The following is a 26,363-nucleotide window of genomic DNA, read 5'->3' on the forward strand; positions in this document are numbered from 1 at the left end:
ATTATTCCAAATAAAATGTATGATACAAAACAAAACCCGTTAAAATTTTGAATTAGGATATAAAAATCATAACATTTGTTATTTATTACTATTACTAACTGCTTTCAATTTCTGCACACATCAAACTATCTTCTAACACAGCAAATAAGCTATGATATCAGTACTATGTCAAGACTACAATTCACAGATGATGATAGATAATATTCACAAGACACCCTCAGAAAGCTAGGCCACAAACCTGCATAAATAATTTCTTGCTTCTTTTTTTGTTAGTGTTTCAAGTCTCAGTGATAGGGACATCATCAAAGAAAAGCATTTACAGTCATAACTGACAATGCACAGGAAGGGGATCAGCCATTGATTTATTTAAGGAACCATCCTAGGAGTCACCTGAAATGATACAGATTCTATTGGAAATCTAGATTAGAACTGCTGGACTACAAAATGAACACAGGGCTTGCTAAATGTTCCAAAATGTAACTGTTCTACATGCAGCGTATAACTAGTCAGAGCTCTGCAACATCATACGCAGATCATCACTGGGAGATTTACAAAAGGGAATGTAATATGTAGAAACATCTAGACAATATTACTAATAGTAATAATACTGGCAAGTCAGCTTAAAAGATGAACAATGGTACTAATAAAAATTATAAAATAGTGAAATTATTAAAGAACAATATATAGAGGGAGAGTATGCAAATGATTAGTGAAAGCATGATATGTGATATCTAACCTTGTCTTCTGCGTCACTGGTGCTGAACTGTGCAGGTTTGTCCATCAGCCTACAATTCTCTGCACTGACTGCCTTATCACCATCAGCTTCTTCTTGTTCTTCCAATGGAATGTCTTCTGCACTGTGGTAGACAGTAAAGCGTGAAAGACTTATATACTCTTTGTCGCGCTTTGACGGTTCTGATGTCACAGATACGGTATCTTCAAATACTTCTTCTTCATCCATTTTCTAGATATTTATTTAGTTAATACAATGAGACCTGAAATAAAGAGCAAACGTAATTCACTTCTAGTAAATATCACAATGAATCCATTTGGTTTCTTCATATGTAACTGGGATCTGACATAAAAAATCTACTTTTTGTTTTTTTAATTATGGGGGACCACTTTTAAATCAGAATTTAAAATGTAGAGGAAAAAATACAAAAACTTTTAATTTGTAACTATGTCACTTTTTTCTCATTTGTTGTCTGACTGTCCATCCATCCTCCTCTGTTAAGACCTCTATTTCTCAGAAAAGAGTATAGTAGAGGTATCAAGATGAAATTTATGCCAAATACTAAGGTCTATGGTCCCTTGGTGATGTAAATAATTTAAACTTCTAAGTCAGTGTAATCAGAATATAGAGCCACATTTGTCACATATTTTAATACTTGGAAACTCACTCAACAAAACCTATATACACTTTGGTCCAGATGGTCTAGCAGTAAAAGGAATGTCTGGAAAGGGAAACCAAGAGGTTGCGGGATCGAAACTTGGTTAGATCATGCATTTTCAGTCTTCATTTTAACCCAGCCTCCACCTCTCAATGATGGGAAGAGTTGCTAGAAACAACAAATGGTTCAGATTCCATGTTAAACTGTAGGTCCCCTTTCCCTGGTTGGATAACACAATTAGGTTGGGGACACGAATTCAAACATGGCAAAATTCCTCCTAGCACAACAAGAACAACTAATGCATAAACAGAAAACTGCAGCTCGGACATCAGAAAGGAGAAAATCATCACACATTTGGACTTCTTCATTAAAACATGCAAAATCAAATAAGAAAGATGAACTTGTTACATCATTATGGGAACTTGAGAAACTAAAAAGTTGTCACTACATACATCTTATGCACAACTAAATGTATTTTAAAAATTGAAGAAATTAACAGATGCACCTAGAGTGATAAAAGTTATTATCACATTACCATAAGTGTAATACACTTCCTGACAACTGTTGTTTGTATATAGTGAAGTCATCAGGCTTGATAGGGTATATAAGGGACTTGAATAGTGAAAAGATTGATAGCTGTGAAGGACACGCAGAAGAAATGAACTCAAGTAGGCCTGCATTATTAACAGCGACGAGGTTTGGAAGGTGCCTCTTTGTGGATCTCTATTTGGCTGGCTAGCTGAATCGTGCAACATACAGATTCGTAGGGCATCTGAATGCCACAATGGTTCATTGTGGAACTGCATGAGAATGGGAGGTAAGACATACTCATCATCAAGGTTCCAGTTGATCAGGTTAGATTAGATTAGATTAATACAAGTTCCATGGATCATGAATACGATATTTCGTAATGATGTGGAACGAGTCAAATTTTCCAATAATAATATAATTAAGCTATTTTTACAACATAATTAAGTTAATATAACAACTTTTTAAATTTTAAATTTTTTTATGATTTTTGTATGTTTTTTTCCCTTAATTCACATCTAAAAATTCCTCTATGGAGTAGAAGGAGTTGTCATTCAGAAATTCTTTTAATTTCTTCTTAAATACTTGTTGGTTATCTGTCAGACTTTCGATACTATTTGGTAAGTGACCAAAGACTTTAGTGGCATTATAATTCACCCCTTTCTGTGCCAAAGTTACATTTAATCTTGAATAGTGAACATCATCCTTTCTCTTAGTATTGTAGTTATGCACACTGCTATTACTTTTGAGTTGGGTTTGGTTGTTAATAACAAATTTCATAAGGGAGTATATATACTGAGAAGCTACTGTGAATATCCCTAGATCCTTAAATAAATGTCTGCAGGATGTTCTTGGGTGGACTCCAGCTATTATTCTGATTACACACTTTTGTGCAATAAATACTTTATTCCTAAGTGTCTGAAAGTATTGGAGGGCAGTGCGGAGGGTAAAAATCGTAGAGGGAGACCAAGAGATGACTACACTAAGCAGATTCAGAAGGATGTAGGTTGCAGTAGGTACTGGGAGATGAAGAAGCTTGCACAGGATAGAGTAGCATGGAGAGCTGCATCAAACCAGTTTCAGGACTGAAGACCACAACAACAACAACAACAACAACATTCCTAAGTGATGAATTACCCCAAAATATGATGCCATATGCAAGCAATGAGTGAAAATAGGTGTAGTAAGCTAATTTACTAAGATGTTTATCACCAAAATTTGCAATGACCCTTATTGCATAAGTAGGTGAACTCAAACATTTCAGCAGATCATCAATGTGTTTCTTCCAATTCCATCTCTCATCAATGGACACACCTAAAACTTTGAATATTCTACCTTAGCTATATGCTTCTGATTAAGGTCTATATTTATTAATGGCGTCATACCATTTACTGTACGGAACTGTATGTACTGTGTCTTATCAAAATTCAGTGAGAGTCTGTTTACAAGGAACCACTTAGTAATTTTCTGAAAGACATTATTGACAATGCCATCAGTTAATTCTTGTTTGTCAGGTGTGATTACTATACTTGTATCATCAGCAAAGAGAACTAACTTTGCCTCTTCATGAATATAAAATGGCAAGTCACTAATATATATTAAGAACAGCAAAGGACCCAAGACCGACCCTTGTGGAACCCCATTCTTGATAGTTCCCCAGTTTGAGGAATGTGCTGATCTTTGCATATTATGAGAATTGCTTATTTCAACTTTCTGCAGCCTTCCAGTTAGGTACGAATTAAACCATTTGTGCACTGTCCCACTCATGCCACATTACTTGAACTTGTCTAGCAGAATCACTTCTGACAATCTCAATGGAGGTCTTTATAATGTGCACCAAGGACATTGTAATACCATCACATATGCACCTGCCATCTCAGGAAAAGTAATGGACACCCTGTAATGTTCTGTGTTATTCCACAGCATTGCTCAGAGACTAAAAGCAGGTAGATTGCGGAATTACCATCCGATGCAGGCTACCATTAACATAATACAAATAGCTGTGTTTGGAGTGGTGCCATGGCTGGGAAGCATGGACTGCTGATGAACGGTGTTGCATTGTGTTCAGTGATGAATTGCAGTTCTGCACTATGGTGGTGACATGGGGAGAGGTTCCATTCTTCCAATATTTTGGATAGCCACAGTGGTGTTACTCCTGGCATCATGGTGTAGGGAGCTATGAATATGACTTCAGAGCCCAGCTGATAGTGACTGAGGGAATTCTAACAGCACAGTGGTAAAGCACAGGCATCCTGCATCCTCTTACATTACCTCTCACATGATAGTACTGTGGTGCCATTCTCAATGGAAGGAAAAGAGAGCATGCATGCAAGAGAGAGAAAGAGAAAGAGAAGAGAGAGAGAGAGAGAGAGAGAGAGAGAGAGAGAGAGAGAGAGAGAGAAACTCAACCACAATAAGCAGTATTTGACAACAGTAAGCAGGTCCACATGAATGTAGGTTGCAGATATGAAGAGAGATGCGCAGGATAGATTAGTGAGGAGACAGCACAAATTAACCTTATCATAAATAACTGAGATATCTTAATATGTGATGATTTCAATACTAATTTAATTTTTAATAGTACTAGTTTCATTGATAGTCAAATTTGGTCTATTCCATGCAGTAGCAGTCCCAAAAAAATAAAAGGACATGATGCAACAGTGATTACTAATTCATTTCTAAATTCAGTTTTCATAAAATAGATCATGATAGTCAAACAGCAGCAACAGAGTATACTCATCAATAAGGTTTAGCAAAGATGGGAAAAGCACAGTTTCAAAGTATCATAAATGCTGACATTTTAACACTAAACACAGAGGATTTACTGAACAAACGACAGGAAGATTTATCAAGGGCACACAGTAAATGAGAAATTTAATTCTTTCCTGGATATATTCTTAGTACACAGTAAAATTCAGTTCTCCTTTACGTTGGGCTGGGGGATAATTAGCGAGGTGGTGAAGAGAAGATGCAGCTAACATCTAGGATAAAAACATCTTGTGACAGGAAGAGAGAAATTTAGTTAACCCTTTAATGCAGGTGTGGGGTGCTTTGGACAACTCATATTAAAAGTTGCATGTATTATAGATTTAAATTTTCATTAGCTTTCTGTTTAACAGTTATGTAAAGAATAAATTAGAATACACTAATTTCAATTATCACTGTTGTTCAATTGCTAATAACATACTCTGGGTTGCTCAGGACACTCTGTTCCACTCCTAATGTAACAAAAAACAAAGTAACACAAAGTGTAAGTTTTTTTAATTTTACAGCCATTTCATTGTCACACTTCAATGAACCCATTATTGTGTAGTGCCACTATTGTAACTGCTTTCCAGGTGAAATAAAAGTCCAGGGATCAGTTTACTCTTTCTGTTACTGTATGGTAACAATTCTAAGTAAGTACGTATGATGAAAATAAAACATGAATGTTTGAAGAAATTGAGATGGAAGAAAGATTTGATAAATTGGATTCAGAATCATCTGATGAGTGCAAAGAAAAGGAACACAAAACTGGTACAGACATAGATGATGATAATGAAATAAAATTTCAAAACAAGAATTTCTACTTAGAAAAAGACCAAAATGTATGAAACACCCTACATCCATAAATGTAAGGATGTGACCTCAAAATACTATTATCCATCTACAAAGAGCTAGAGGTGCAGCCAGAACTGTGAAACTGATCTTAGAGTGCTTCCTTTTGTTTTTTGATGAAGGAATGTTCAAACAAATAGATGGATAACAGATGTGGTTGAAATTAAGGCTTTTGTTGGGTTACTTATTTTGGTCTGTTTTTCCTGCTCTGGACATAAGAACTTAAAGGGCCTGTGGGACACAAATGGTTTTTGAATGGAGATAATTCACACTCTGATGAGTTTGTACCTGTTCCTGTTCCCATTCAGCAGCTCATAGTCTGGCGACATTCAAATCATGCAAGAGGGAGAGAAAAACCCAAACTTTCGCCTATTAAGCAAATGTCTGAATTGTTCCAAGCAAACTGTAGTAAGAACTACACAGTATATGAATACACTACAGTGGATGAAAAGTTAGTCACTTTCAGAGGCAAGTGTAGTCCACTGGTATATACCATGCAAGCATTTGAAATACGATCTGAAAATTCTGACAGTCTGTGATGCCAGGATTTGGTACACCTTTGCCATTGAAATACAAATCAGAAAACAGAAAGATGAGCCACACAAAATTTCAAAACTCACTGTGAGATGTGGCAATTCACTTGAGCAAGACAACTTCAGGGACTGGCTGTAACATAATGACAGACAATTGGTTTCCTAGTTAAAGTTTGTCTAAAGAGCTGCTGAAGAAGAAACTTACTTTGCTTGGAACTGTTCGTAAAAATAAAACTGAATTTCCTACTGAATTTGTGAATGTGAAGCAACTTGAAGTAAACAGTTGCTGGTTTAGATTTCAAAGGGATGTGACAACCATCTCGTGTGTGGGAGGAAAGGGGAGGGGGGGGGGCAAGAATGTGATACTTTTTTGATCTATGCACTTCAATAGTAAAATACTCAATCACCGATATTCTCCTCCAAATGCAAAAATTTTTTGCTGATACCAATTTACATAGGAATAAATGATATTTTAAATAAAAGAATACAAAGCAGAACTTGCACAGAAAGATTTAAGTACTCATTTATCCTGCACACTGTTAGAGAATGGAACGGCAGAGAAATAGTGTGAAAATGGTTCAATAAACCCTCTGCCAGGCACTTTAATGTGAACTGTAGAGTAGTCAGGTAGATGTAGATAGTGGAGGACACGTTAAGAATAGCCTCACATGAAGTCTGGTATTATGCCCACCTGCTCTTCACACAGAGACCAATGCATACAATTTACAATAGACAGTGGAGAACTCTGTGAACATTTCGATGTTTTTTCATGATAAAAGTACACTGATGAAGAGGCTCATACACAACCCTACTACATGGTGGATAGTTGAATATGTCCACAACTGGTTCACAGCAGCAAACAGCTTAACTCTGAATCTTACAAAAACACATACTACACAATTCTAGCAAATTAAAATGAGTTACAGATACCAGAACTAGAGAACAATTAAACTATTTGCGTGAACTCCCTGGACTTCCAAATTGATAACAAACTGAGCTGCTACAAATGATTGCTGAAGATTAGATGGATAAATCAGATAAATAATGAAGAGGAACTGAGCTGCATGGCAAGAATAGGTATTTATGGCACAACTTGATTAAAAGAAGAAACCCTCTAACATCAAGGAATAATTAATTTATAAATGGATGGAAGTGTGTGGAGTAAACGGAGGTGAAGAGAAGTGTAGAGGATAGACTAACATAGGGAATGGCATAAAACCAATCTTTGGTCGAAGATCTAAGGAATAGCAGCATATTAGGCCATCTTTCATACTGACATTTATTTATTTATATATTTTTGTGCTCCATAGGTCCTTGATGTGTGTGTATCACTAGGCTGTAGAATGTATCATATTATCACAGTAATAACATATCTAGATGATCATGAGGCTTACAAACTAAATCATTTATAAACAGATACGTGAGGTTCAAGTGTTTAAACAACAACACAGATTATAGTAGTGATAATGATTACACAAACAAATTATAAGTCTTACATTCAAATACATATAAAAAGCATTCTGTCATCAATTGATATGCCAGTGCTACATAGTCAGTTCTTATAGGAATGCTTAAAATTAAACAAATTGTACTAATTGTTACACCATCAAAAAATTCCTCTAAAGACTAGAAAGAACTATTCAGAAGATAAAATTTCAGTTGTCTTTTGAATTTAGTCATATCCCCGATGACTGATGTAATGTGAAATGGAAGTTTATTGTATACTTTTATGCTGGGATAATGTACTTCTTTCTGTAACATGGTGAGATTTTTTATATCTTTGTGAAGATCATGTTTACTTCTTTACTTCTTGCCTTTCGCGGGGCAAGTGCTCTACTAACTAAGCTACCCAAACATGACTCACGCCCCATCCTCACAGCTTTACTTCTGCCAGTACCTCATCTCCTACCTTCCAAACTTAAAGGCAAAGGTCCCGAGTTCGAGTCTCGGTCCGGCACACAGTTTTAATCTGCCATGAAGTTTCATATCAGCGCACACTCCGCTGCAGAGTGAAAATCTCATTCTGTATAATTATTGTTCACAAAGAACATTAGTGAAAAAATGTACTGAGATGGATGGCGAGGTTCCTAGGCTGTTTGCATAAGTTTCTGCAAGAGCATCTCGGCTGCATTCTATCCATAATTCTGATGACTCTTTTCTGTGCAATAAAGACTTTGTTTGCTCATAGCAGTTTACCCCAAGATAAGATGCCGCATGTCATAAATGAATGGAAATATCCTAGGTATGCAGCTGTAATTGTTTCCAAATCACAAACAGATGAAATTGAGCAAATGGCAAATGCTGCTGAGCTTAGCCTTTTACACAGGGCATTGATGTGAACTGACCAATTTAGATTGTTGTTTATGAGTAATCTCAGGAATTTGGAAGACTCAACTCTTGATATTGTTTTGTCATCACATTTTATTTAATATTTTCCCGTCTTTTATTTGTTCTTTGAAACTGAATGAATTGAGTCTTGTTAACAATGCGTGACAGACTATTTGATGTGAACCAATCTAGAGCGTCTTAGAATACAGTGGTTGCAGTGTTCTCTAGACTGCAGTTGGGTGTTTTGTCAATCATAATGGTTGTGTCATCAGCAAACAGGGTGAAGTGTGCTTTTTGTGTCATACAGCATGACAGATCATTGATAAAGATGAAGAAAAGTTACGGACCAAGCACCAAGTCCTGTGGAACTCCGCATTTTACTGTGCCCCAGTCAGGCAGGTGCCATTGTAAAATTATTAAAAACTACCTTCTGACTTCTGTCATGTAGATATGACTTGAACCACATCTTTACTTTACCATTTAATCCATAGTGCTCAGCCTTTGTAAGTAGAATTTTGTGATCTACACAGTCAAATGCTTTAGACCAGTCACAGAAGATTCCAACTGATGGCATTTTATTGTTTATGAATTCAAGGAGATGATTGACAAATGAGAAAATGACAAGCTCATTTGAAATACCCTTTTGGAATCCAAACTAATTTCTAATATTGATTTTATTTTTATTACGATGATCCATGATTCTCTTGAACATTAGCTTCTCTAGGATTTTAGAGAAACTTGTTAACAATGGAACTGACCGGTAGTTGGAAACATCAGCTTTATCTCCTTTTCTGAACAGTGGTTTGACAATTGCATATTTGAGTTTACTAGGGACAGTACTTGATTTATGGACTCATTAAATTTGTGAGAGAAAACTTCAAGAATTAATTTGCAGCAGTGCTTAAGTACTTTGATAGATATATTATCCTCATCAGTGGAATCTTTATTTTTCATTTGCCTTATTACCTTCTCATTCTCTTTGGTTGTAATGTAGGGTACATACCTCTGACTAATTTTGTTCTGCACTGTTTTTTTTATTTTTTATTTATTTATTTTATTAGAAGAGTCATGGCTTCACCTCTAGACACTTTACAACCAATTAAATCTGCTACTGTCAAAAAATGGTTGTTGAAGATATTGGCAACTATATGACCTTCGCTACCATGCTTCCATTATGAAACACTTTGATACTGTCTGTATCCTCTGTAATTTTCCCTGTCTCCCTTTTGACCACGTTTCAAATAGTTTTTATTTTATTATTTGAATGATTCTATTTGCTTGAGGAATATACTCAGCTTTCCTGAGGGTGCTCTGTAAACAGTAATCACATAAACAGTCAGAGTATTAACATGGGCTTCAATGCAACAAACCTCAAAATGTTGATCAACACAATAATTTTTACGTCTACAGACTTGTACACTATATTATTTTTAACATATATTATTACCCCACCTTTATCCATAGTATTTTTAGTATAATAAGCTGCTAGGTTGTACTAATATAGTTGCACCCTTTCAATCCTTTCCATCAAATGATGTTCAGTGAAACATAATATTACTGCATAAAATTTAACCCTTTAACTGCTCTGGACACGTTAATGCACGTGCCTTTGTGCCTGTCTCTGTGTGCTCTGAACGTGTTTACACGTAAGCACGTTGAGAGCACACAGGGACAGGTACAAAGGTGTACACGTTAACACATCCAGAACAGTTAAAGGGTTAACATGAGTTGACCTATGCATACATCCAAAACCCAATCCAGCACCATAGCATCTATTGTGGGGGCTGTCTCACGTACACACATGGTTGTAGCTCCCTTGAAAATGCAGAGAATGCACTACTGGTATCAGAGCTGAAACTCTCTTTACTTGCTGAAGAGTACATGCCTGTCTGTGGCATGTAGCCTGTGAGTAATGGCTGCCAAACCACATGCCAGACAGCCACAGCTATAGTACTGTTGTGACTACACAGAGAGCCATTCAGAGTGAATTACACTAGAGAGGTAGACCCAAAATGAAAAGGATTGAAGACCCCAAAATGCCGACCATATTAGCTGATAAGAAGATCAGTTTTAATTCAAAGCACTACAACTCCCTATTGTTCACTTCCATACTGTCAGTGAGAGTCAGGCAATATGAAATGGAAAAAAACTAATTCATCCAGTATTTAGTGTGTTCCAGAACTAATGACGAATCATTCACAGTACCGTCACCTCTCTTTGCCAAATACAGGGAAGACAGGTTCAGGGAAGGAGCAGCAATTCAGAAAATGAGCAGTTACTTCCTATTGATTACGATAATGAGTGCCACTTAGTTACTGGACTGATGTCTTGTGATAAACTTGAAAATATTCCTGTCATCATACCCAACATAGAACACTAAATATGATGCAGGTTGTCATCTTTCATTGAGCATGACCTAAAGTTAAAGCCTCCAGAAGAATTAACACGCTAATTTAGAACAACAAGATGTCCAATATGCCCGCTACATCCAGAAGGTCCAAAATAAAGTAGAGTAGATATGGTGCCTCTATAGTGGTGTTTGAAGGAAATATGTTATCAAGAAATGTTAATGATCCTACCTGTGCATATAGCAAAACATCAATACAGTATGGTACATGGTACAAACAATCCTTAATGTGTGTAAACTGTCAAGAAGAATACACTTCTCATATACTGCTATGATCTGTCTTCAAAAACTACCTTTAGTAACTGAACAAGTTGTCCAGGTGTCAATATTGAGTGTAATTGTCTTTCCAATACCAATTAATGGCAATATGGATGCTATGGTGCCAGTGGTTTAATTATCTTTGTATGCTGAAGACTTTCATTTGCATTATAGCTCTAAGACAATGGGTACCACAGAACACACATTACAGGGTGACATTCAAAAGCGACAAAGCAGGGCATTAAGCAATTAAACTTGTGTTGTGCACTTTTGCTGACAAAAGATAATGTATTCCCATCCTGGATCTTACCTTGGTAACAAACTGCTTAAAGTTGTGAAACAATTCTCCTTTCAAGGGCTCCTAACTGATAACAGGTGAACATCGGTATCTCTTATAATTCATGCGAAACATCTTGGCAGGTAACTGAATGAGTCAAGGTAACTAATCACCACGCATTAGAGGCACAATAGGGAAGACATTTTCCATGCATTCATATCCTATTCCAGTCGGGGTCAGGGATATTCCACCCACCGGAGACAGCACTACATATAAGAACAGCAATCTCATACACTGTTTCTACTGCAACTATAGCAATTTCTTATGTGGGTGTAACCATTAACCGGCTGTCTGTCATATGAAATCTGTAACCAGCTGTCTGTCATATGAAATCTACAAGATTTTCTGTTAAGATTTTGTCTAACCAATCTTAAGTATGAAGCTGAAAGTCGTATACACAGCCGTTAATGAAAACTGTAAATCCTCGGAGAAACAAGTATTGACCAGAATCTACATCTATAGTCCACAAGCCATCTTCAGATGTGCGGCCAAAGGTGCTTCTAGTATCAGTATTAGCTTCATGTGTGTCCTTTTGTGGTTTAATTGTAAATTTCTTGTGCATGTGTGTGAATGTATGTGTAAGTATTATTTACCTTATCTCCTTTTCCAATTGTGAACAGTCTGTGGAGAGAACAACTGACTATAAGCCCCCATATGAGTTAAAATTTCTCTAATTTTCCTATCATGGTCATTTTGTGATTTGTACATGGGAAGAACAACTTATTCTAACCTACAGTGCTCTTACATACTTCCTTTAACTCACTCCTTTTCCCATCAAATGGAAAAACTTGTGCTCTCTGTGTCTAGTGGAACACTTCCTGGGAAGTGACCTAATTATACACTCATGGAAATTGAAATAAGAACACCGTGAATTCATTGTCCCAGGAAGGGGAAACTTTATTGACACATTCCTGGGGTCAGATACATCATATGATCACACTGACAGAACCACAGGCACATAGACACGGGCAACAGAGCATGCACAATGTCGGCACTAGTACAGTGTATATCCACCTTTCGCAGCAATGCAGGCTGCTATTCTCCCATGGAGACGATCGTAGAGATGCTGGATGTAGTCCTGTGGAACGGCTTGCCATGCCATTTCCACCTGGTGCCTCAGTTGGACCAGCATTCGTGCTGGACGTGCAGACCATGTGAGACGACGCTTCATCCAGTCCCAAACATGCTCAATGGGGGACAGATCCGGAGATATTGCTGGCCAGGGTAGTTGACTTACACCTTCTAGAGCACGTTGGGTAGCACAGGATACATGCGGACGTGCATTGTCCTGTTGGAACAGCAAGTTCCCTTGCCGGTCTAGGAATGGTAGAACGATGGGTTCGATGACGGTTTCGATGTACCGTGCACTATTCAGTGTCCCCTCGACGATCACCAGAGGTGTACGGCCATTGTAGGAGATCGCTCCCCACACCATGATGCCGGGTGTTGGCCCTGTGTGCCTCGGTCGTATGCAGTCCTGATAGTCGCGCTCACCTGCACGGTGCCAAACACGCATAAACCATCATTGGCACCAAGGCAGAAGCGACTCTCATCGCTGAAGACGACACGTCTCCATTCGTCCCTCCATTCACGCCTGTCGCGACACCACTGGAGGCGGGCTGCACGATGCTGGGGCGTGAGCGGAAGACGGCTTAACGGTGTGCGGGACCGTAGCCCAGCTTCATGGAGACGGTTGCGAATGGTCCTCGCCGATACCCCAGGAGCAACAGTGTCCCTAATTTGCTGGGAAGTGGCGGTGCGGTCCCCTACGGCACTGCGTAGGATCCTACGGTCTTGGCGTGCATCCGTGCGTCGCTGCGGTCCGGTCCCAGGTCGACGGGCACGTGCACCTTCCGCCGACCACTGGTGACAACATCGATGTACTGTGGAGACCTTACGCCCCATGTGTTGAGCAATTCGGCGGTACGTCCACCCGGCCTCTGGCATGCCCACTATACGCTCTCACTCAAAGTCCGTCAACTGCACATACGGTTCACGTCCACGCTGTCGCGGCATGCTACCAGTGTTAAAGACTGCGATGGAGCTCCTTATGCCATGGCAAACTGGCTGACACTGACGGCGGCAGTGCACAAATGCTGCGCAGCTAGCGCCATTCGACGGCCAACACCGCGGTTCCTGGTGTGTGTGCTGTGCCGTGCGTGTGATCATTGCTTGTACAGCCCTCTCGCAGTGTCTGGAGCAAGTATGGTGGGTCTGACACACCGGTGTCAATGTGTTCTTTTTTCCATTTCCAGGAGTGTATTTCTTACACCTACAAAAGACCCTGATTTTATCCTGATTCGGCTAAGATGCTTAACATACAGATAGGGAGCACCACTGGCATTATTTCTGTTACACATTTTCCTCAACAGTGGAGTGAGACTCAGAGCTGGTGCATTCCACCCAAGTCCAGTTTACAGCATCTCAGCAGAAGCAGGTATTCCACCACTCAAGCTCCCCCTAGGATATGCAGAGCTCCTTCTCTACCTTCCCCATATACTGTAACCTGTCCAGAGATATGACTAGAAAACATACTACTTGTAATGTTGCATTATAATGTTCTGGACATTTGATGCATTTAAATCTTTTTTTGACAAAAAATTATTAACTTTGAAAGTGGACTATAAAGTCTTGATATTCCAGGACTTGAGCTGGGCTACATTTTAAAGGCATCAAGTGACCATTTCCACTAGCAGTCATCTGTAGACACAGATGTTACAGCAGTGAAGCTTAGTGGAGTGGAGGCCGGTGGTCCTCTGTTGGACCTAGTACTAAGATAGTGGAATCTGTTTCCAATTTGAGTCACAGAAAAAATTCATCTAATAACACATATTGAACAAAATATACAATTGTATATTAAACACAAAGATTCCAAGACTTACCAAGCGGGAAAGCGCCGGCAGACAGGCACATGAACAAAACACACAAACACACACACAGAATTACGAGCTTTCGCAACTGGCAGTTGCTTCGTCAGGAAAGAGGGAAGGAGAGGGAAAAATGAAAGGATGTGGGTTTTAAGGGAGAGGGTAAGGAGTCATTCCAATCCCGGGAGCGGAAAGACTTCCCTTAGGGGGAAAAAAGGACAGGTGTACACTCGCACACACACACACACACACACACACACACACACACACATCCATCCGCACATACACAGACACAAGCAGACATATTTAAAGGCAAAGAGTAAGGGCAGAGATGTCAGTCGAGGCGGAAGTACAGAGGCAAAGAAGTTGTTGAAAGACAGGTGAGGTATGAGCGGCGGCAACTTGAAATTAGCGTAGGTTGAGGCCTGGTGGATATCGAGAAGAGAGGATATACTGAAGGGCGAGTTCCCATCTCCGGAGTTCGGATAGGTTGGTGTTGGTGGGAAGTATCCAGATAACTCGGACGGTGTAACACTGTGCCAAGATGTGCTGGCCGTGCATCAAGGCATGTTTAGCCACAGGGTGATCCTCATTACCAACAAACACTGTCTGCCTGTGTCCATTCATGCGAATGGACAGTTTGTTGCTGGTCATTCCCACATAGAAAGCGTCACAGTGCAGGCAGGTCAGTTGGTAAATCACGTGGGTGCTTTCACATGTGGCTCTCCCTTTGATCGTGTACACCTTCCGGGTTACAGGACTGGAGTAGGTGGTGGTGGGAGGGTGCATAGGACAGGTTTTACACCGGGGGCGGTTGCAAGGGTAGGAGCCAGAGGGTAGGGAAGGTGGTTTGGGGATTTCATAGGGATGAACCAAGAGGTTACGAAGGTTAGGTGGACGGCGGAAAGACACTCTTGGTGGAGTGGGGAGGATTTCATGAAGGATGGATCTCATTTCGGGGCAGGATTTTAGGAAGTCGTATCCCTGCTGGAGAGCCACATTCAAGGTCTGATCCAGTCCCGGGAAGTATTCTGTCACAAGTGGGGCACTTTTGGGGTTCTTCTGTGAGAGGTTCTGGGTTTGAGGGGATGAGGAAGTGGCTCTGGTTATCTGCTTCTGTACCAGGTTGGGAGGGTAGCTGCGGGATGCGAAAGCTGTTTTCAGGTTGTTGGTGTAATGGTTGAGGGATTCAGGACTGGAGCAGATTCGTTTGCCACGAAGGCCTAGGCTGTAGGGAAGGGACCGTTTGATATGGAATGGGTGGCAGCTGTCATAATGGAGGTACTGTTGCTTGTTGGTGGGTTTGATGTGGACGGATGTGTGCAGCTGGCCATTGGACAGATGGAGGTCAACGTCTAGGAAAGTGGCATGGGATTTGCAGTAGGACCAGGTGAATCTGATGGAACCAAAGGAGTTGAGGTTGGAGAGGAAATTCTGGAGTTGTTCTTCACTGTGAGTCCAGATCATGAAGATGTCATCAATAAATCTGTACCAAACTTTGGGTTGGCAGGCTTGGGTAACCAAGAAGACTTCCTCTAAGCGACCCATAAATAGGTTGGCACACGAGGGGGCCATCCTGGTACCCATGGCTGTTCCCTTTAATTGTTGGTATGTCTGGCCTTCAAAAGTGAAGAAGTTGTGGGTCAGGATGAAGCTGGCTAAGGTGACGAGGAAAGAGGTTTTAGGTAGGGTGGCAGGTGATCGGCGTGAAAGGAAGTGCTCCATTGCAGCGAGGCCCTGGACGTGCGGGATATTCGTGTATAGGGAAGTGGCATCAATGGTTACAAGGATGGTTTCCGGGGGTAACAGACTGGGTACGCATTCCAGGCGTTCGAGAAAGTGGTTGGTGTCCTTGATGAAGGATGGGAGACTGCATGTAATGGGTTGAAGGTGTTGATCTACGTAGGCAGAGATACGTTCTGTGGGGGCTTGGTAACCAGCTACAATGGGGCGGCCAGGATGTTTGGGTTTGTGAATTTTAGGAAGTAGGTAGAAGGTAGGAGTGCGAGGTGTCGGTGGGGTGAGGAGTTTGATGGAGTCAGGTGAAAGGTTTTGTAGGGGGCCTAAGGTTCTGAGGATTCCTTGAAGCTCCGCCTGGACATCAGGAATGGGATTACCTCGGCAAACTTTGTATGTAGAGTTGTCTGAAAGCTGACGCAGTCCCTCAGCCACATACTCCCGACGATCAAGTACCACGGTCGTGGAACCCTTGTCAGCCGGAAGAATGATGATGGATCGGTCAGCTTTCAGATCACGGATAGCCTGGGATTCGGCTGTGGTGATGTTGGGAGTAGGATTAAGGTTTTTCAAGAAAGGTTGAGAGGCAAGGCTGGAAGTGAGAAATTCCTGGAAGGTTTGGAGGTGATTTTGAGGAAGAGGAGGTGGGTCCCGCTGTGATGGAGGACGGAACTGTTGCAGGCAGGGTTCAATTTGGATAGTGTCTTGGGGAGTTGGATCATTAGGAGTGGGATCAGGATTGTTTTTCTTCATGGCAAAGTGATATTTCCAGCATAGACTACGAGTGTAGGACAGTAAATCCTTGACAAGGGCAGTTTGGTTGAACCTGGGAGTGGGGCTGAAGGTGAGGCCTTTGGATAGGACAGAGGTTTCGGATTGGGAGAGGGGTTTGGAGGAAAGGTTAACTACTGAATTGGGGTGTTGTGGTTCCAGATTGTGTTGACTAGAATTTTGAGGTGTTGGGGGGAGTGGAGCTGGAAGTGGGAGATTGAGTAGCCTGCCAACCCAAAGTTTGGTACAGATTTATTGATGACATCTTCATGATCTGGACTCACAGTGAAGAACAACTCCAGAATTTCCTCTCCAACCTCAACTCCTTTGGTTCCATCAGATTCACCTGGTCCTACTCCAAATCCCATGCCACTTTCCTAGACGTTGACCTCCATCTGTCCAATGGCCAGCTGCACACATCCGTCCACATCAAACCCACCAACAAGCAACAGTACCTCCATTATGACAGTTGCCACCCATTCCATATCAAACGGTCCCTTCCCTACAGCCTAGGCCTTCGTGGCAAACGAATCTGCTCCAGTCCTGAATCCCTCGACCATTACACCAACAACCTGAAAACAGCTTTCGCATCCCGCAGCTACCCTCCCAACCTGGTACAGAAGCAGATAACCAGAGCCACTTCCTCATCCCCTCAAACCCAGAACCTCTCACAGAAGAACCCCAAAAGTGCCCCACTTGTGACAGAATACTTCCCGGGACTGGATCAGACCTTGAATGTGGCTCTCCAGCAGGGATACGACTTCCTAAAATCCTGCCCCGAAATGAGATCCATCCTTCATGAAATCCTCCCCACTCCACCAAGAGTGTCTTTCCGCCGTCCACCTAACCTTCGTAACCTCTTGGTTCATCCCTATGAAATCCCCAAACCACCTTCCCTACCCTCTGGCTCCTACCCTTGCAACCGCCCCCGGTGTAAAACCTGTCCTATGCACCCTCCCACCACCACCTACTCCAGTCCTGTAACCCGGAAGGTGTACACGATCAAAGGGAGAGCCACATGTGAAAGCACCCACGTGATTTACCAACTGACCTGCCTGCACTGTGACGCTTTCTATGTGGGAATGACCAGCAACAAACTGTCCATTCGCATGAATGGACACAGGCAGACAGTGTTTGTTGGTAATGAGGATCACCCTGTGGCTAAACATGCCTTGATGCACGGCCAGCACATCTTGGCACAGTGTTACACCGTCCGAGTTATCTGGATACTTCCCACCAACACCAACCTATCCGAACTCCGGAGATGGGAACTCGCCCTTCAGTATATCCTCTCTTCTCGATATCCACCAGGCCTCAACCTACGCTAATTTCAAGTTGCCGCCGCTTATACCTCACCTGTCTTTCAACAACTTCTTTGCCTCTGTACTTCCGCCTCGACTGACATCTCTGCCCTTACTCTTTGCCTTTAAATATGTCTGCTTGTGTCTGTGTATGTGCGGATGGATGTGTGTGTGTGTGTGTGTGTGTGTGTGTGTGTGTGTGTGTGTGTGTGTGTGTGTGTGTGTGTGTGTGTGTGCGAGTGTACACCTGTCCTTTTTTTCCCCTAAGGGAAGTCTTTCCGCTCCCGGGATTGGAATGACTCCTTACCCTCTCCCTTAAAACCCACATCCTTTCATTTTTCCCTCTCCTTCCCTCTTTCCTGACGAAGCAACTGCCAGTTGCGAAAGCTCGTAATTCTGTGTGTGTGTTTGTGTGTTTTGTTCATGTGCCTGTCTGCCGGCGCTTTCCCGCTTGGTAAGTCTTGGAATCTTTGTTTTTAATATATTTTTCCCACGTGGAAGTTTCTTTCTATTTTATTTACAAAATATACAATTGTACAGATATGGGTCAAAGGGATAACTCTCCTTATAAATTTCCTGCATTCTGTTTTTAAATACCTTTAAAGTAAAAGTTCTACAAAACAATTGCTGCTGCGTTGTCGAGCCAGAAACTGACGAAGGTGGCATAAAAGTTTTCAAAAATCTAAAACTGACATTTAGTGCCCTAGAAAGTCATTCTTGGCTGAGGTTTGGTCTGTAACACATTAAGTGTCAGTTATAATGAACTTGTGATTACACTTCAATTTTGTATGCCAACAAGTTGGCTGGTACGTGGCACAGAGAATAGGGCTTTGGATTTATGCCACATCATGAGTGATTTTTGAATATGTGTAGTTGCAGTGATGATAAACTCAGGTAATTCTGTACAAGTTTATCAGTTCAGGAGGACAGAGCATCAAATACATAATAATTAATAGCATCTCTCATCACTCAAGCAATTGTATTACCACCTACCAATCATTTTGTCAACCACATTCAAAGAATTTCATTTTCAGCCAAAAGTAAAACATCTGCAAGAGACAAGGAGTGACAAATAAGTACTTTAACCAACAATGACATCGTGCCTAGACAGTTAGTGTGGAAAATACTAAGAGATAAACAAGTTACTAAAGTGGAAGTGCAAACAATAAGATCTTTGTACAAAAATAGTTTTTGTAGGGTAAAGACCAGTATAGCAGGTATAAAATGGTTTAAAGTTGAAACAAGTCCACAACAGGGAAATGAGCTGTGCCCCATATAGTCATGAACTATTTATAAGAATATTATACAGAAATTAGGAAGAGATGCAACAAATACAAGTTTTTTGCAGACAACATAGTGAAATGGAGCTAGGATGAAATGTAAGTGCAAAGGCACATAGCCGTATAGAATCAAGAGAGAGAAAATATGAGATGGGAGTAAGTGCAGAGAGGTGAAAAACTGTAGTGATGATAAGGGGAAAGATGGTAGGAGGGGAAAGATAAAACTGAATGGAAAATTTTTGGAAGTGGTCAGAGGTTTCAAGTAATCAAGAAAAATGATCACAAATGATGGCAAGGTAGCTGAGGAAATTGGGAAAATAATACAAACAAACAACTTCTAACAGAGGGTAAGGGGACAAAAGAATGTTACGAAGTTCTATATTCAGCATACTATGATCTCATGCTAGATTATGTAGCTGGTACGAGAAACAACAATAAAAAGGCTTGACAGCAGAATGCAGGAACACATTCTATTAATTTTGAGCTTTTTTTAAACATTGTGCTATATGGAAGTTTGTAACTATTGTGCAGAAAGAGAAAATACAAAGTGGATATTTTAATTTACATTTTATGGAGCATAGAAACTAGAACATTCGTTCCCAACTTTTCTGAGCCAGGTTTGTTTCTATGAAGAACAGCATGCTCTACGGCTGTATCAATGAGATCCAAGATAGGAGGAAGAGCTGCACTGGTTGTAAATTTTTAATCTGTTTAGAGCAGATTGATTTCAGCTACTGTGTAGCTATCTTTCCAACATTTCTACGGACTCCAAACTGATCATCTCCGAGGTTGGCTTCTACCAGTTTTTCCATTTGTCTTCAAAGAATTCGTGTTCGTATATTTCAGTTATTAAACTGATAGTCTGGTAATTTTCACATCTGTCAACACCAGCTTTCTTTGGCATTAGAATTATTATATTCTTCTTGAAGTCTGAGGGTGTTTCACCTGTCTCATACATCTTGCTCACCTGATGGTAGAGTTTTCTCAGGGCTGGCTCCCCCAAGGCTATCAGTAATTCTAATGGAATGTTGTCTACTCCTGGGGCCTTGTTTCGACTTAGATCTTTCAGTGCTCTGTCAAACTTTTCACACAGTATCATATCTCCCATTTCATCTACATCCTCTCCCACTTCTATAATATTGTCCTCAAGTGCCGTACATCACCCTTGTATAGACCCTCTATATACTCCTTTCACCTTTCTGCTTACCCTTCTTTGATTAGAACTGTGTTTCCATCAGAGCTCTTGATATTCATACAAGTGGTTCTCTTTTCTCCAAAGGTCTCTCTAATTTTCTGGTAGGCAGTATCTATCTTACCCCTAGTGAGATAAGCCTCTACATCCTTACATTTGTCCTCTAACCATCCCTGCTTAGCCATTTTGCACTTCCTGTCGATCTCATTTATGAGGTGTTTGTACTCCTTTTTGCCTGCTTCATTTACTGCATTTTTGTATTTTCTCCTTTCATCAATTAAATTCAACATATCTTCTGTTACCCAAGGATTTCTATTAGCCCTCGTCTTTTTACCTACTTGATCCTCTGCTGCCTTCACTACTTCATCCCTCAAAGCTACCTATTCTTCTTCTACTGTATTTTTTTCCCCCCATTCCCGTCAATTGTTCCCTTATGCTCTCCCTGAAACACTGTACAACCTCTGGTTCTTTCAGTTTATCCAGGTCCCATCTCTTTAAATTCCCATCTTTTTGCAGTTTCTTCAGTTTTAATCTACGGTTCATAACCAATAGATTGTGGTCAGAGTCCACATCTGCCCCTGGAAATGTCTTACAATTGAAAACCTGGTTCCTAAATCTCTGGCTTACCATTATATAATCTATCTGATACCTTCTAGTATCTCCAGGCTTCTTCCATGTATACAATCTTCTTTCATGATTCTTAAACCAAGTGTTAGCTATGATTAAGCTATGCTCTGTGCAAAATCCTACCAGGCGACTTCCTCTTTCATTTCTTACCCCCAATCCATATTCACCTGCTATGTTTCCTTCTCTTCATTTTCCTACTATCGAATTCCAGTCAACCATGACAATTAAATTTGCATCTACCTTCACTATAATTTCTTTCATCTCATCATACATTTCTTCAATTAATTTGTCATCTGCAAAGCTAGTTGGCATAGAGACTTGTACTACTGTAGTAGGCGTGGGCTTCGTGTCTATCTTGGCCACAATAATGCGTTCACTATGCTGTTTGTGGTAGCTTACTCGCACTCCTATTTTTTTTTTTTTTTCTTTATTCATTATTAAACCTATTCCTGCATTACCCCTATTTGATTTTGTATTTATAACCCTGAATTCACTAGACCAAAAGTCTTGTTCCTCCTTCCACTGAACTTCACTAATTTCCACTATATCTAACTTTAACCTATCCCTTTACCTTTTTAAATTTTCTAATCTACCTGCTCGATTAAGGGATCTGACATTCCATGCTCTGATCCGTAGAATGCCAGTCTTCTTTCTTGTTACAACGGCATCCTCTTGAATAGTCCCCACCCGTAGATCCGAATGGGGGACTATTTTGCCTCCGGAATATTTTACCCAAGAGGACACCATCATCATTTAACCATACAGTAAAGCTGCATGCCCTCGGGAAAAATTACGCCTGTAGTTTCCCCTTGCTTTCAGCCGTTCGCATTACGAGCACAGCAAGGCCATTTTGGTTAGTGTTACAAGGCCAGATCAGTCAATCATCCAGACTGTTGCCCCTGCAACTACTGAAAATGCTGCTGCTCCCTCTTCAGGAACCACACGTTTGTCTGGCCTCTCAACAGATACCCCTCCATTGTGGTTGCACCTACGGTATGGCTATACGTATCACTGAGACACGCAAGCCTTCCCACCAACGGCAAGGTCCCTGGTACATTGGGGGGGGGTTGTTACTATCTTTCTCATACTTTTGATTTCATTTCCAGTATAACTGAAAAATCTTCTTTCTGACATGCACATTGTGGTGAGTGGAATTGGTGCACCTAGGACTTTTTCAGATAACGGATTCTTGTTACCAACCTTTGCTGTCAGTTCAGTTTCACCAAAATCTATTTCCATTGTGTTATCTCTGCAGTTCCTGAGAAGTTGTACACTGGGTTTCCTTTCAGTACTTGAAAATATTCATTACTTACCTGAAGATTATGTTAGAACCCAGGTATACAATTGTGGATTTTCAAATACAGAAAATAGTGTGGAATTAAATTTATTACTCATGCCCAGTGGCTGGCTAGTCCCATTTGGTGGAGAGCAAAACAAATAATTAAAGAGTAAATATTGCTAGATTTTTTTTAATGAACTGATAGAATTTTGAAAACTAAACTTCCAATACGCCTGAGTAGCAAAATTTAAAAATTGGGTATTACCGTATTTAACCAATCATAAGACAAGTTTTTCTTGACAAATTCGTTATTCTAAAAACAGAGGGTCGTCTCATATTCGCAGGTTAATCTATTGCTGCTGAGGTTAACATTTTTACTTTGTTTAATAGAGTATAAGAGGCCGTCTTCTTTTACAGATGAAGCTTTGGATATGGTGAGCACGTGCAGATTTTATTTTGAAGAATTCGGAAGGGAGTGTCTGAGCAACCGATACTTGCACTGGAACAGGTTCAAGATTTCATGATGCGCCGAAGCGCTATACAGTGTCGATGTTGCTCGAACAATCACATGACATTTGAACGCGCGGCTCAAGTGCCAGGGCTGCGCGTGAAACTATGAACCAGCCATTAAAAAAATCAATTGCTTTGCTTAAAATTTGACGGTTTTACGAAAAAAGGGAGGAAATAGCATTCAATTATATCATCTTGCAAACTCTTGTATTTGAACAGTTTTGCAATAAAAGTTCTAATATATGTATGGATACCATATACTAACATTAACGCTGCTTGTTAAGCAAAGGTAACACTCAAAAGTGGAAATGTTGCCCGCTTTCTTTTTTTAAGTGCTACATAATTCTGAGCCCAGATCAATATTTTATTTGATTATGAGAGACTGTATTGATTTACTGCGTGGGTCGTAATGAGAAATTCGGTAACTGGTCCCGTATCAGAACACTTGCTAAACAGGGTCGCATACCAGGGTTTAGAACATGATGGTGATATTCTGGTGAAACAAGAACTAAAAGTAATCCTAAATGAAACGCCCAATTAACGAAATCATTCATATTAAACTGACTAATTATTGAGAGAATGCATTCCGTGTCAAGACCCGTCGTGGAGATAGTACCAACAGACGTATCACAAGAACAGCGAAAGCTTAAGAATCGGACTGAATCGTATTTGTGATCTTTTATTAATGTATTAGTTTCTGTTGTTACATATGACTTGCTTCCTAGAACAAATTGCAGTCTTCGTTTCACAGTTGCTCAAGCACAGAACTACTGAAGGGTTGGAGCGGTAACAATGATACCAGGTTGGCTGTAGTGAGCGGACAGCAAATTACGTCATGTCAAACATGGGAATATATCCCGCGTACTTTGGCATTTTAGGAATATCTACCATGTTTAAACTGCTGTTTGCCCGAATCCACTCGTAATCAGAATTGAATTGACTAAAACTGCACAAATACTGAACAATTGTATTCATTTGTGCAGGAAAGGGTACATAGGGGGTAGTAGCGTACTTACGTTTGATGCGACAATGTTGTCGACGCTCAGCGTGACGGATGATGAATGAATGTGTATGTGTCAGCTGCTGGTTCTAGCAGCTAATGAGCCAGCGGAGGGTAGATAATATGCTTGGAAGCAAGTGACATTGTAACATTCTCATGTCAGCATAGAAGCGAAATCCGATAGGTATACGGATAAAAACAGCTGTGTCCTCAGGTTCCACATAATCACAACGCTAGAAATGGCAACAAATATTTGTGACAATGAATCTATAAATTTCATAGCTGCGCTGTTTAAGAGGATGATGATGATGATGATGATGATGATGATGATGAGAAATAGTGACAAGGTTAGTAAGCGAAAAATATAGAATAGGGTTCGCAAATTCAAATTCATGTAACCCATTTCTTTTAGTTTATCGTTCCATCAAAATGCAGACAACCAAGAAACTGCATACATTTAGAATAGGTACTGTGTTAACTTTCTTGGCAGGTACTTTGTCAATAAAACAGTATGTAATTTTGATTTGCCAGAATACGTAAAAATTTAAATTTCACAAGAAGCTTCTTGAAAATGGGTAATCTTATACTCGAGTAAACAGGGTATCCATTTCACTTACGTCAGACACTGAGTTTTACTGAGAAAATCACTCAAAAACTGAGGGATTAATGTTGGGAATTACATCATGATGCTTTACTGCTGATATTTAATATCATGGTACAGTACTTGATATTAAACATAAAAAGAACTTTGGAACTGCAAGGGTAATGAAAGAAAATAGTATCTAATAATTCAAGAGCACATTACATATTGTATCATAAAACTCAAACAAAGTAATTAGAACTTTAAAATAATATATATTTTCCAGAAATGGGAAACTCAGGTAAAAATGGTTAAAGGTCTGTTAAAATTTACTGAACTTGGCAGTTATCTATGCCATATGTTCAGCAGTCTGTCATTGGTTGTCAAACTCAGATTCATGAATTTTCTTCACATTTTTGTCTGTAGGGGCAGTTGATGGACGTCCAGAACAAACTTTATCAATAGCTGACTTGTCACCATTTTTGAAAGGAGAAAACGATTTGCACACTTGTGTTTTCACCATAGTAACCTCTTTGAAAGCTGCATATCATTAAAAATCATTGTGTTCTGTAAATCCCATTATACAGGGCAGCTGTCAGGAATGTGGAATCAGTGAAGCTATAGATTACCATGTAGAAGAAGCCACTGCAGGCTACTTCTGTGAACTATAAGAAAAATTATGACTAGTGCTAGTCAATCAAATAAATAACTAGATGAATTACTTCTGGTAATCCACTTGATTTAAATTTGAATTAAAATCCATGAGTATAAATATTCTGATAAATTACTGAAAAAGTGACTAATATGATACTCCTTGAATATCTAAGGATTTTCAATTTCCACTCTAATGTGTACTGGGAATCAGTTACAGATTTTTCCACCAAAGTATAAAATGCCATCCTGAACCCTCTTTAAGGTTACATTGGCTTTTTGAAAATTATATTTTCATTCCTAGCTGTGAACTGTATAGTTCACCCTAAACTCATGCTTCTTATTAACCAGAGTTATCATTAGTAAGTAAGTGTATTAGCTTGTAAGGCTAAGAATCCTTAGTTCTCTAAAGAGGGTTCTTTTCAGTTATAAACAAGACACAATAGTCTTATGGAACATTTCCGTAAAATAAATATATTTTTGACCTTAGCGGCAGTGCCTCAGAAGATAGTGTCGTAGGACAGTCCTGAGTAAAAGTGTGCACAGTATGCTAGCAAGGCTCCTGCAAGTCAACTCAGAGTGATTTATAACCACATAACAGGCATTAGTAACATTTTAGGTTTACTTTCAACAATTTAATATCCCCCCTGGATCACTATACCTTCACACATTGATTCTTATCCAGAATATGCCTATTGATCTTTCTGTCTTGTACGTGTAAGTCATTTTTATTGTTTGGAATTGCATAACATGAGTTTTTTTACATCCACATCTACATGACTACTCTGCAATTCACATTTAAGTGCTTGGCAGAGGGTTCATCGAACCACAATCATACTATCTCTCTATCATTCCACTCCCTAACAGCGCGTGGGAAAAACAAACACCTAAACCTTTCTGTTCGAGCTCTGATTTCTCGTATTTTATTTTGTTGATCATTCCTACCTATGTAGGTTGTGCTCAAAAAAATATTTTCGCATTCGGAAGGGAACGTTGGTGACTGAAATTTCGTAAAAAGATCTCGCCACGACGAAAAACGTCTTTGCTGTAATGACTTCCATCCCAATTCGTGTATCATATCTGCCACACTCTCTCCCCTATTACGTGATAATACAAAATGAGCTGCCATTTTTTGCACCCTTTCGATGTCCTCTGTCAATCCCACCTGGTAAGGATCCCACACCGCGCA

At 40.0% G+C, this 26,363-nt stretch overlaps 1 pseudogene across 1 annotated transcript in view; it reads right to left on the bottom strand.

The window, feature by feature from the left end:
* The window catches only part of LOC126278258 (anoctamin-1-like), a 246,147-nt pseudogene that overhangs the window by 172,703 nt on the left and 47,081 nt on the right, over positions 1-26,363 (bottom strand). The window contains exon 2 of the transcript XR_007550680.1: positions 737-995. The product of XR_007550680.1 is annotated as an anoctamin-1-like (transcript). The remainder of the gene's footprint in view (positions 1-736; positions 996-26,363) is intronic.

This window comes from Schistocerca gregaria, chromosome 6 (assembly GCF_023897955.1).
Source record: "Schistocerca gregaria isolate iqSchGreg1 chromosome 6, iqSchGreg1.2, whole genome shotgun sequence".
NCBI classification, from domain to species: Eukaryota; Metazoa; Arthropoda; class Insecta; order Orthoptera; family Acrididae; genus Schistocerca; species Schistocerca gregaria.